Here is an 11,458-nt window from a genome sequence, read left to right as displayed (position 1 = left end):
GAGAAAATCCTCTGATTCTGAGTTACCCGTAAGGTCGGTCCAATCTATTTGGCCAAGGTTAAAGTCGCCTACTATACAGACTTTGTTGTGTATGGAAGCCCTGCGCATTTCATCCCAGATAAGTCGCTCATTGACGCTATCAAGATTGGGGGGTCTATATATTACTCCTGTGATTAATTTTTCCCGACCGTCGCTTAATTCTATCCAAATTGTTTCTGTATTCCTCTCAGTTTTTATTTCCTTATTTATTTCACACTTCAGATTATCCCTAACATAGATTGCTACTCCGCCTCCTTTCCTGGTCTGCCTATCGGTATGGAACAGTTTGTAACCCGCAATTTGGTATTCGACTGGTAATTCACGTGTGTCTAGGTTGATCCATGTTTCAGTGAATGCAATTATATCGATTTCTTCGGTACATACCAAGGCCTTAATATCATCCATTTTGTTTCTCATACTTCTACTGTTCGCGTAGTATACATTTAAGTTAGTCGTGTTCTGAGTCCTCCCCTTACGGCGTTTAGTTTTAAACTCCCTGTCTAATTTAGTTTTGTCATCATTCCTAACACTACTTCCCTGTAATCTTTCGCCTTGTTTACCCGCTCACACTGCAGTCTCCTCCACCCCCGTGCCCCTATGTTCTCTTAGCAGTTTAAAGACTTCGATATCTTTTGAACTGCCCCCTCTAGAGCCCCAGCCAGGGTTGCTACTCCATCCCTAGACAGGTGCACCCCATCCCTAGCATAAAGGTCCCTTCTGCCATAGAAGTTGTCCCAGTTGTCAATGAATGGGACTGATATTGACTTGCAATATCTGTCAAGACAGTCGTTAACACCAACTGCCCTTGACAACCATTCACTGCCAACTCTCCTTCTAGGCAGGACACCGCATATGATAGGGATCCCTCCCTTAGTCCTAATACGATCTATGGCTGCCTTGAACTTATCAAGAAGTTCCTCGCTCCTACACCGGCCAATATCATTGCCTCCTGCACTGAGGCAGATAATGGGTTTGTTCCCATTACCAGACAAGATATTGTCCATCCTGTCAACTATATCCCCCACCCCAGCTCCTGGCAAACACACCCTCATCCTATTTTTGTTTTTACCACAAAAGGCCCTGTCCATGTACCTTACCTGTGAGTCACCAACAATTAAAGTTTTTATACCTTCCTTGTCATCCCTGTCCCTGACTGTACTAACGTCCAATTCGTCTATCAAGGGACTGAACGGGTTGGTACACTTAGCTGTTGTTGTCGTTGTTGTCGTATCCTTCGTGTGCTTCTTCACCACCAGCTTTGTCTTCACACTACTCACAATTTTCCACTCGTTTGATTTTTCGTCAGACACTGGCTTTACTCGTCCAGCCTCTCCTTTTAACATCGCCAGCTCTTTCCTTAATTTCAAGTTCTCCAACGTGGCCCTCTCAATTTCTAACTTGGCCCTCGCCAATTCTTCATTGGACCACTCCAGTTTGGTCAACAAACTCTCATACCCAAGACCGCACATAGCTCTGGCCATATCTGATAATTATCCCTCCGGAGCTAACCCTGCCGTGACCTTTCCCCTAGTGAGGTTATCGAAGACCCTGTCCAGTGTCCAGGACCATACTGGAAATAAACATCTGATGACTTTGTTGACTATACTTCGTCAAATTTTGTTTTGCCTGTGTACATGCTGAACTATATATACCTGCTATGTCTATATACATACCAAATCAAAGTAAACTTATATAACGATTTTACCGAATAAATATCTATCTATATAACTTCGGCACACTTGGCCCCCATTTGACAATCACAACACCAGTCAAAAGCGTTACCAACTCAAACAGTGGACGACAAAATTTATAGTTACTAGCTAATGGTGAACTACAGTATAGCCTCAATGGGTGAGAGACGCAACCATTCAATTAGAGCAACAAGGCCCACATACAATGAAACCGTATGTATGCAAAATATATGTCTAAAGGGAGCTATGGGTCGCCATTTGGTACAGGAAAGTTTTATCGGCTGTTGGTCGAGTAAGTAGCACCGTGACCATTAGACTTGAGTTTCCAAGTGGAGCCCATTATATCAAGTTCAAATCTTGGTAAATTTTTACAAGTTGCTCAAAATGGTTTTGGACACGAAACTTACATTTTAGAGGTAGTTTTTGACGTGTTTTGAATGATTGGCCTTCATTTCTATCGCAAAAGACTCGTTTGAGTTTGACAACCTTGGGGAACCCGTGGGAAATCGGGGTTTTGGGGTTGGGGAAAGCAAAAACGAGTGATATGCTATATAAATGACCAAAGTTGGCTCGGATTTTCCGTTTTTAACAAGTAGAGAAAAGTCAAAATTTGAGAATCCGAGAAGTTTGGCGAAAGATTATCAAATTCGAATGAACTGAACCAAAACCCATCGAAAAAACTTAGGTTTCATCTCAAACTCAGTTTCTGTGCTCACCTAACCTGACCTAATCGCCATTGTCTCGAATATATATCTTACCGAACCAAGGGGCTGCGCCCCCTTGGAACCCCCGGCTGATAGGGGCTCTGCCCCCAGGACCTCCCAACAGAGCTATCACCGCAACCAACCAAACCTAACCTAACCAAACTAACCTACCCTAACCTAACCAAAGTAACCTAACTTAACGAAACTAACGTAACCTAACCAAACTAATGTAACCTAACCAAACTAACATATCCTTACCTCATTAAGGGTGAACTGGTAGTGGGTCGTCTAAGTCGAGGACACAGGTAACATCAACACTGGACTTGGAAAATATAAAATATTCGGGGACTCCCTAACAAATTAATGCGATTTCCTCGAAAACGAATCATTTGCGACGGAAACGCTACTAAGAAAAGTTAGAAATGACGAGATATACCGAGATCTGGGCCCAAAAATATTGTGGGACATTATGGGCAACTTGTAAAAAAATACCCAAATCCTAAACAAGGTTTTCTATAACATTAATATACGTACTCGGAAAATGGTAAATTTATAGTAGTTCACACAACTCTGTTAGAAAGTCAAAACTAAGTTTCTCTAGTGTGTTTTGATTGGTTCTGACCTTGATTTCCTTCGGAAATTGCCTGTTTTTTAGTTATCGCCCCCTTCTACCCCCAACAAGATAGGGGATCCTGTTGGGAACCGGGGTTTTGGGTGGGGGAGAGAAGTGAGCGTTTTCCGACAAAAATCATGGCCAAGTGAATACAAAACACCAAAAAACACTAGAAAACATCCTAACTTTTTTTTGGATGACCTAACCTAACCTGACCTAACCTAGCTCTCACGGTGTTTTTACGTAACCAGACTCTCACCATATGAGGGAATCACTCCATATAATTGAAGTGACACCCATTGCTGACTTCCGTGGTCGGAAATGAAATTGAATTTCGAAGCATGAGAGACCCAAAATCACAATCCAATCGAATCTGATTGGGCAAAAAATATCGCGAATTCTAAAAGCAGAAACCACAATTCATTTTAATTAGTGCCCCCCCCCCCCAAAAACGCCTTTGATTGGCCGCGTGACGTGTACGGGAACGCATGTGTATGACGATTTATGAAGGGAAGATTAATGGAATTAAATAGAGAAAGATTTGGCATGCGCTATCTCCATTATTATATATTTCCGACGGTAATGTAATAGAAGAAAATTATCTTAAAATTAGACGTCTTATTCGAATATGATAATAGATTTGGGGTAGGAATTTTGTGTGAACTACTTTAAAAATACCAGGAAAACTGTGTATCACATACCTGTATTGTAAAGGTTAACACTGTTTAGTGTGAAGATCCTTTGCAAGCTTGACGGCCATTGAGTATCAGCTTCACTTTCCCACTCCATGTAAACAACCGAAAAGAATTTAAAATCAGTCGATTTAAAACAGTTCATGTGTAAACTATTTCATCGAGATTTAATTACTCATTAGTCTTAATTCTAAATTTTTCTTGTACTTTTAACAATTCACGTTTACTATGTCTTGTTTTAAAAAAAAATCAACTTTGTCTATGACTTTCTATGTCGAAGAATGTGGTCTAACCAATGCCAAATCCCCCCATTACCTGACTGCTCGGCCACCTGACTCATTCCTATAAACAACCACTTTTACACAGATTACAAGAACAGTATTCGAGTATTCACTCAAAATCTAATTGTTTATTTAGAATTTGACAGAAACTATGATGTGTGAAGACTTTGGGGGGAATTCGTTTCATGAATTAAATGTCCACATAACACGTCTTATTTCTGTCACAAGGCTTAATTTTATTAATCAAACAATCGTGTACACCAGGGCCTCTTACCTACTGTACCGTAAACTAGTAAATAAAAATAAAAATGACTTCATCACGAAGTTTTAATCTTATTTGACAATTTTAAAACATATGTATTACTCATTACACCAAACCTTTAGTTATTTGTTATACAGTATATGTATCTCAACCTGTCGTGTGTGGGTGTGTGTAAAAGCTGAAGAAAAAATATAAATTCATGCAAGTAACGGAAGATGCCAACTTTTGTCCTAAATTCCTTCCAAACTGGCGACAAAGGCCAAGAAATTCAGCTGCCATATGTCAGTATACAGTACCTATAGCCTTGCCTTGTGTTATGTTTCTTGGGGAGCACTTCATTCACTAGTACAGGTAAATTATTTTTTGTATAATTCAGATTTGCTTTGTGAATATACTTACTAGTTGAACCGGAGATTTCTAGATATATTTAATGCATATCCTTTTTTAAATGATAACATAAAGAGTTTATGTTCCTATTTAATTCAGAAATAATATTTAATATGAGTGTAATTATTATGGTGTTACCAGTTGCAACCTACACTGTTAAATAGTTGTGTTGTCTAATAAATTGCTATGTCAGCATGTGCAGCCTCTTCCAGCTTACACTTTATGTATCATTTCTGTATATGAGAGATAATCCACTTTCAGCTTCATCGTGATCAGCAGCCAATTACAAATCAAAATAAACTTCCTTCTCACCATTCTGTGTATTATCTAACCTTAAAATAACTTTTACAACAGCAACAACAACAATAATAATAATAATAATAATAATAATAATAATAATAATAATAAACGAAATTTGGAAATTGATTCCCTCTGTAAAATATTAGCCTAATCAAGAATCACAAACAAAGTAGTTTTTTTTTAATATTTCTCAAAAAAAATTAGAAATCAATTGCAAGTATAAAATGACATGCTATTTCAAGTACATTTACTGTATAAGGATAATTTCACTAAAAAGTCAAACTAATAAGAGACAATGGTATTTTGTTATGACCATTTTAACCCCCTGGCTGCTAGAGGTTTCCCCTAAGCTGAATAAAAAAACCGGCAGTAGCCTGTATAAAATTATAGTGTGGACGTCTTCCCGGGCCAGCAGAAGTTGTTTGGACACTCTTCCTAGTCCCCTTCGTCCCTGTTCACTAGCAGTAAAGTAGGTACCTGCTGTAAGTCGAAAGTTGTGAATTCGTATTCAGGGACAAATTGTTGGAGCTTCCAATAACTTGATGACATAAACCACTGACTCTTCAGGCTTCTACGCCCTTAACTCATGAGACATAAAGGCAAGCATGAACTTAGCATGCTTCCCTGTTGGGCGCTGTAAACGCTTCTGCGCTTCACCTTACACAAGGATGTAGGGGAGTGCCCAATAAAAAAAAAACTGTGGAAGTCGCAGTAAAGGGGTTGGAAGTGGAACTGTTTATCTTACTTTGATGGCAGTTCTTTGTTGAAGTACACTAGTCAATCAATTGAGCTTTTAACTCAATAGGAAATTAGGAATACCATATTATCCTTGATGTTGTGAAAAGGAAGTAAACTCCCGTTTGAAATAACCAAAATAGAAATGCATACAAGTGACACTATTCCCAGTATATTTTTTTCTGTGCGAAGGAATGGATAAAAAAAAAACATGATGCTGCATGGTGTAGTTTTATAACAACAGATGAAAACCATACTTTTAAGAGTTGTAAGTTTTATACGCAGTGCGGCAGTGGATATTCTGCTGTGACCGGCTAATTTCCTAATAATGTTATTTTACTGTGAGCGCGCTTTGATTGAATAAGTACTTTTTGTTTAATATGATGGGGAGGGGGGGGGGGTTTCCACCCCAAGGCTAGGAAGTTAGGTATTTTTCTTTGGTTGGTTAGGTCAGGTTCTGTTAGGTTCTAGTAAACGTCGCCTATTTTATAAATAAGAACATCTTTGTAAAAAAATGAAAAAAATTGAACAACTCCTTCTGGTGGCACTGGTCTCCTCAGACGTAAGGTTTTTCAAAGCTTTTTTTTTCCCAACATTTTCTCTCTACTGCCCACTCTGAACAACCAATATTGTTAGTAATTGAGAAGGTCTTATTGGTTAAAATACTCAAAAAATATAAATTTGCGCCGGAAACTTAATAGAATATTTTTCTTTCTCCCTATATGAATATGAAATTCCATGTTTGACCAAACGAATCTTTACCACTACAGTATTTTTGTTATTAGTTTCCATGCACAACAGAAATATGGTTTGGTATGTTTTTAGTTACACAATGATCGACTCATGGTGAAATGCCAAATGCCGCCAGAGTCACGGTCAAATATAGTTCTCACGTTCGCCGGTAATAGGCGATTAGTCAATCAGAGCACACTCTTGGTAAAATAGCGTTAGTAGGAATTTAGCCGGTTACGGCAAAATATCCACTGCCTAAGTTATATGTGGATGGAGAGCACACTCTTACCTATAAAACCTGTCCAAGGCAGTTAGCATGGCCCTTGAATTATTTCACTGTGATATGTGTTCATAAATTGTAAGGAAGCACACAGTATTCCCCTGGAGATTGCAGAACTGGGAATTTTATATGCAGATATGTCAGACCCAAAAAGAGCTCATCCAAGGGGTATTATTTTAGTTTTGGTCATCCGGGGAATCTTAGGAATTTAGGTTCGGTTAGATATACTGTAGTTCCTGAGTTCTGTGGCTAGGTTAAGTTGGTTCGGTCCGACTAATTACCCAAATGTACTCAAATGTACCCAAATGTAGCAAAATTTAGCCGCAATGAAGTCAAATAATGGTCCTACATGAATAAATCGGGCTGTGAATCACTTCTCGATTATTATTTGGTGTCATAAAGTCACAAAAAATTGGTAAACTTAATTTAATCTGAGTTGTGTTGTGTTGTGTTAGGTCAGGTTAGGTACATGCACTCGATCTATTAACTCAAATTAAATTAAGTTTACCAATTTTTTGTGAGTTCGTGACACCAAATACTAGTCGAGAAGTGATTGGCAGTCCGATTTATTCATGTAGGACCATTATTTGACTTCATTGCGGCTACGTTTGGGTACATTTGGGTAATTAGTCGGACCCCACGTTACAAACTGTTGGAAAAACATAGTTTAGATATTTAAATACAGGGATGACCGAAGCTAAAATTTTACTCATCCAAGAGTCCCTCGTCACCAAACCAAAATGTGGCTTTCGTGAAACCATATTTGGCTCACACCACAATCCACCCAAATAAGGGTAAGCCCTACCCAAATAAAGCTAAACCACTTGATAATGTGGACTGATGCACCAGACCATGGAATCAAGTCACAGACACTGGAGAAACCAAGCCCACTACATACATAAGGTTGGAGCAACACTCAAACAAGCATTACAATATGACATAAACAATGATAAAATTCTCAACTAACCTAAGTGATAACATCTGGAACTGTAGGCCACTCCACCTACTAAACTCCTGTATGTGCTTTAAGGTCGAGGAAAAACATTTAAATTGTCTGAATAATGATGTGATGAGAAATGGAGAAGGCACATCCAAGGCCACCAAGAAGAAGACATGGGTGTGGGTTTGTTGACGTCACTTGGGGTCAGACTGCGCTCGCTCGCTCTCTTGCTCCGAATCATATTTACGTAAACTGTGGTTTATGGCTGTAACATTCTTAATATATCGTTGAAGGAATTATATTGACTAAATATAGCACAGTAGTCTACTTTCTGATTCATGATTATACATGCAATCAACACTGAATTAGCTATAAAGAAAACATCAATGTATTCTATAAATAATTCATATTCACATTCTTATCACCATTATAATTACCAAAACTGTTAGTGCCTAGTACAGTCATCAAGTTATTTCTGCTGCATTGAATCATTTGTACAAATTTATTTATTAATTTAATGTTTATTACATTATGTTCATAATTTGGTTTTGCAATTGAAGTAATGCAAATCAAATAAATAAATCAACCTCTGGTCTCATTTACAAAATCAAATAGACTGTATGTAAGGCAACATCTTTCCTGACTGTACATACCTACCTACGTGAGCTTGGGGGAAAATGATGGATGCAGTGACAACATGCTCATTAGACAGAAAACGTAACATACTATTAATAACATCGGTACTAACATTTTATTTAAAATTGTTAAATCAATTATCAATTTAATGAAAGCCTTTTTAAGGGTGATTATAGTATTAGCTTCAGTACCAATGGGGAACCATTAAAATTGACATGGGCTACTACAGGGTACTAAATTAAAATAATACTACTTACTCCGTCTCTGAACACAACATAACATATTGATTTTCATCTGTGTATGCAGTATATAAGTTGCAATTAGGATACAATAATCATATTTTAAAAATTGATTTTTACTCTTTAAATGTTTCATATGATTTGATTATGATTATTTCCCAAAAAATTATTTTTATTAGAATATGATAATGGGGGTGCTGGTGGTAGAGTGGTACCGCTCTTGCCTTCGCAAGCAAGATGTCACGGGTTCGATTCCCGGGCCGGTGGAAGTTGTTTGGACATACTTGCTAGCCCCCATTAGTCACTGTTCACCGAGCAGTAAAGTAGGTACCTGGTGTAAATCGAAAGTTGCGAATTCGTATTCAGGGACAAATTGTTGGAGCTTCCAATAACTTGATGACATAAACCACTGACTCTTCAGGCTTCTACGCCCTTAACTCATGAGACATAAAGGCAAACATGAACTTAGCATGCTTCCCTGTTGGGCGCTGTAAACGCTTCTGCGCTTCACCTTACACAAGGATGTAGGGGAGTGCCCAATAAAAAAAAACTATAATAATATAATTTTCAGTAACAAATATTATGATTTGATTATGATTACATAATTATTGCCATGGAATATTATTATTTGATTAATAATCATGTCTGGTGCATATATGGTATAAACAACACGTGTTCATACTCAATGAAAACAAATACTAGTACTTACTTAAACCCGTGTAATATCTTTGAAACCATTTATATACGTTTGGAATTTGATATATTATATGTAAATCTATCCAATACATCACTGTTTGTGAGCTACCGAAAGCTAACAATGGCATAACAACGAAAAACATGCAGTCAATTATATTCATCATTTAACTATCCTGTACTCTAAATTAATGAATTCGGATCTATGGTTGTAGTGGATTTCTCCCCTACAAACGCTGTTTGTCGCTGAGTAGCCGACCCCGCGAATTCCACAGTATATGCCTCGTGGTCTAGGTCAACCAGCGCCGCCCACGGAGCGGGGGTCAACTATCTACCCACGCCTACCTCTGCTATAAAAGACCTGACCTCGTGGTGACCTCTCTCTTTTTCTAGCTACAGCCGCAGCCAGCAACACCACCACCTCCTCCACCGCTGCCTGGCGGCCCTCGCTCCCGCCGGCGAGCATGGCGACCCACAAGCTGTCCTCCTCTGAGCCCCCTCACCAACCAGCTCTCTCTACATCACGCTTGTAACCACGCTGCCACTTCCCAGCACCAAGCTGCATTGTACATCCAATACAACATGTATACAGAGAGCACATTGTGAGTTTCCTTTCTCCATCCCATCCTGGGTGTGAACCAAACATAACGTACCCCACATGATCATCTCTTCCCTTCCTACACAAGAAGATTGACACATCCAAGTCTTACCTTTGATGAAATCCAGTCCATAAAAAGGGAAATGAAAATAAAAGCAGACTGATTAGCTCCTCCACTCTCACGTGGTTAAGCGACTGGCGCTGTCGCCCTTCATTTACGACGTCATCATCAGATTTGAGAGGGAGACCCAGGCCTTCTCTTCTTGGTGGCCTTGGCACATCTCTCTCCAGATCATTGGTCAAGGCAAAATTAGGAGCGCCAGTCCAAGAATATAAAATGGCAACCCATCCGCTGTGGTGTGATGTGTTCTGGTTAAGTTGTCTCGGCTCTAAAAGATTTTCCCCTAGAGGGCAATCTTCACTCCCGATCTTCCTTTTTAGGCTAATCGTTTTGATGGTAAGGATGGATAATCATTAGCCCAGTCCCAATCATTAAATTCAAGGTTTTACCATCCTGATCCCACAACTTAAAAAGCTTTGTTATAAGAGCTGCCTAACAAAGGGCATTAAGCCATAAATGTACATCGATTGTTTCTCTTTGGTAAAATTGAGCAATGATAAACATTGTATTTCCATTTTGTAAGTGATATGTTTGGGGGGTTGGTCTTGTAGTCCCTCTGTTGAGTGTGGACTTTCTTAATCAATTGGCAGTCTCTGGCATATTTCAAGAGACCATGCAGAATTACAATACAGTAGCTAATGTTATTAATATTCACTTTTTCTTTCTTTTTTCATAATGATCCGAGAACCTCATTGCACTATCAATATAAACCTAGTCTTTTCACATATAGTTTCACTGAGAAGTAAATTTCCATGATGTTGGAACATATGTTACACTGTTAATACTACTATTACCTGTTGATTTATGATTAAATCCAGCATTTTGGGCATTTGATCACTACTACAATGGATTAAGTCTTAAGCCTGTTAGAACAGAAAGTTGTCTCTCAGTCTCTTTATGGAAATAATTTTATTTACATCTTCAGGCAATATCACCAGAATCAAAATTTGCTAAACATATACATTCTTAGCTGCTATTTTGTCATAAGAATACTATTTGTGATTCAAATTGGCAGAAATATACCTTACTTTAGGCCCTACTCAATTATGCCATTTTATGAGTCAAGAGATCAAGAAACTTTAAAATTTTGCATTTTTGGCAAATTAAAGTTCTTAACAAGTCATATGGAACTGAACGAGGAGACATGTTGCATCTGCTTGTGAATGTTGGCTTCTTTAACCCTTAAATGGCGAGTGAGGATTCCCTAATTAGCCCCAATATGCATAAAAACTGAAAGGCAAGGAACATTAAACATTCATTGATGTTGGCCACCATCCCTATAGCTAACATCAATTGACGTTTGCTGCTTTTCAAGGTTTACTTCTTAGTACTGTACCAGAAGTAACTACACCGACAGAAGGCTACACTTCATAAGAATTAAAAGCAAAACCTAATGTTATACATGTACTCTTTACAATACGATACTGAATAGACAGTATATTTAAGAAAAGGAAAGGATGGAATAGAGGCAAAGGACCAGAGTAAATGTGGTGAAAACATCAGTACTTTATTGAC

Source organism: Homarus americanus, unplaced genomic scaffold (genome assembly GCF_018991925.1).
Source record: "Homarus americanus isolate GMGI-L3 unplaced genomic scaffold, GMGI_Hamer_2.0 scaffold32929, whole genome shotgun sequence".
NCBI lineage: Eukaryota > Metazoa > Arthropoda > Malacostraca > Decapoda > Nephropidae > Homarus > Homarus americanus.
Note: the sequence above shows the minus strand (reverse complement) of the source record.